The sequence below is a fragment of the Octopus sinensis genome, linkage group LG2, assembly GCF_006345805.1.
Source record: "Octopus sinensis linkage group LG2, ASM634580v1, whole genome shotgun sequence".
Taxonomy (NCBI): Eukaryota; Metazoa; Mollusca; class Cephalopoda; order Octopoda; family Octopodidae; genus Octopus; species Octopus sinensis.
The window spans coordinates 90,245,764-90,248,919 of NC_042998.1; positions in this window are offsets into that span (position 1 = coordinate 90,245,764).

Sequence of the window (3,156 nt, forward strand, 5' to 3'; positions counted from 1 at the left end):
TTGTGCACAGTTGTGGAAATTAGCAGCCCAGTGGACGTTAACATAAAGCTAAAGATCAGTGAAAAAGAGAACACCTATGCTGAACTATTGAGAAATCTGCAGTTACTCTATCCAGATTACAAGTTCAGGTTTATACCTGTAATTAATACCTAAATATCAATCTCGAGAAATTAGGCTTCACAAGACTACACATCCAATCCATCACTGGAACAGTAAAATCTGTAAAACTTTCCAGAAGTTTATCATTTGAATATATATGAGCATGTCTAGATATGCAACTATATGCATGAGAATACATACATAATGCATGCAAATCTGCACATACATACAAACATACATACATACATACAAACATACATAAATACATACATACATACATACATACATACATACTACATACATACATACATACATACATACATACAAAAATATCCTGTTGTTGATATTGACATTCCAATGAAGGAGCTTAGATCTAGGTTAGAAACCGATTCTTTCTCTATTGGCAAGAAATCTTGAAATAAACTGAATATTGAAATACATACATACAAACATACATACGGACATACATACATACATACATACATACATACATACATACATACATACATACATACATACATACATACATACATACATACATACATACATACATACATACATACATACATACATACATACAAGAAAAAGTATATACCGTCAAAGAGGTCAGCTGTCTAGCAGATCTGAATAGCTCTATAAAAATCAAAAACAAAAAGGGTAACTATCGACAACTACTTCGAAACCTCCAGTTTCTATATCCAGGTCACAAATTTACATCGTGGAATTTTTCACTGAAAGTTTCACCAGCCATAGCATGCAACACATAAAAGAGATATTAAATAAGTACCTGGGGGAAACGCTTTGCACAGAGTCAATGCCATTCTCTAAACAATGCATACATTTGCGTTAAAGGAAGAAGTAATCATCATTGCATGCAAACTTGATCGCAGGTGTTACATCAAAGTTTTCTTTCTCCTAAAAAGATGGCTAAACAAAAACAAGCTCTCACTTTCCCAACTGTTGGATGACCGTTGTTGGTCTTTGGTGAGTGTACATCTGAACACTCAGTATGCATCTTCGTTCAACTAAAACATCTAAATGGGGAGATTAGGTGAAAATCTGCGTATATCGCCCGTTACTGGATTTCCTTGGTAGTGCTTGAGTGTGTTTCTCCCCCATAACTTCTATCCGCTTCCAACAGTCAGAAACCCAACGAGAGCAGTTAGTATCAATGCCTTCCACTTTTGAAGGTTTGATGTTACTCGCCAAAATGGTCTTCAGCTGATCTTTGAAATTCCAGCCAAGCTTCGACCGTGGTGTAGTAGGCCGTAGGAGATCCTATAGGTATGATGTGAATCAGATTTGTGCACAACGTACAGATCCATTTCCTTTGGTGTCTATACAGCGTAAATTCGATGCTGTTCGTGTTGGTTCGACAGAGGATTTCTGTGAAGGTAATTTTATCCTGTCAGGAGACGGAATGGATCTTCTGAAAATTTAGAATATGTTAAGCAATGAATATGAATATCTTAACTTACACCTATTCAAGAATAGCCAACATTTTGGACGGTGGATTTGATTACAGGCAAATTTCAGTTCTAAATGCTTCCGCAAGAACTCCAAACACTTAGCGATTACAATTATAAACTTCGTAACTGGCACATATCACAGTATTTCTCATCTATACTTTGAGAGAGACGTGCCCAACCAAACCGCTCTTATCATAACGAGACACTATAATGAAGTGACTTTAGTAGAAAACTAATGTACAAGGAACAGTTTCCACACATATTATGACTAAGAAGATGAAAATGATTTGGATCAACCCACTCCACAATGTATATGTAACATCGTTATGCCACCAACCTTACTGTACCCATAAAGAAGTCATTCGCCAACCAGAAACAACAACCACAAACACCCCGAGCACAATAACATGAAAGTGAATCATTGTTACCTAGCCAGCATTGCATACTTACATGATCGTACACATCTAAGGTGGTGAAGTTATTTTATTAAATTCTTTATTTTCAGAATGAATAGAAACAAAGGTAATATATGTTAATAGAAATATAGTACTAAAAGGGTTGAATTCAAATGCGTCATACCATTGTACTCATTTGTCTTGTTGATCTTGCATCAAGAATAGACGTTGGTTTTAATCATGAATAGTATTATGGTCTATCCTACGTTAAGTTCATAATACAAAGGCTTCCACTACCTCTTCTATCACCACGAGTATTTCATTCATGTTTTCATTTATGTACGATCTATAAATTGAAAATATATTGGCTTATCTATTTAGTTGTTTTGCTTCAGCAGCAGCAACTATTAGGTTAGTTAAATAGTACTGAATAAATAATCCAAATTTGGAAGGAATAAGAGTTACTCGAAAGGGAAGTAAAGACTATAAGTAATTCTATTAATCATCAGTTTGCCGTCTACCTATTTACTTCTCAAATTGTATTTACCGTCTACTTCTCAAAAATGTGTTGACATTTTACATGCTCGCTACTTATAGCTTTAAATTGGTCTGCAGTTTCAGGCAATATAACAATGAAATATGTTGTCATAAATTGTGCTGACCGAGTCAAACTCCCCATTCTCAAAACTGTAACACGTTCTCATTTGTAGGATATTATATAAGGCAGCGAGCAGGAAGAATCATTAGCACGCTGAGCAAAATGCTTGGCGGCATTTCGTTTGTCTTTACATTCTGAGTTCAAATCCGCCGAGGTCGACTTTGCCGTCTTTCCTTTTAAGGTCGATAAGATAAGTACCAGTTGAGCACTGGAGTCGACATAATCGACTAAACTTTCCCCAAAATTGCTGGCCCTGTACCAAAATTTGAAAGCAATATGAAGAAGATAGACAGACAGACAGAGAGACAGACAGTTAGATAGATAGATAGATAGATAGATAGAGATAGATAGATAGATAGATAGATAGATAGATAGATAGATAGATAGATAGATAGATAGATAGATATCCTTTAAGTTTGTTTACGGGACATGTTTTGAATATGCATAATAAAAGCATATTGAAGACGTATTGTGATCTCTCAGTCTGAGAACCACTTTTCTAGAATGCGTTCTCATTGCCTTTTCTAGGCCCATG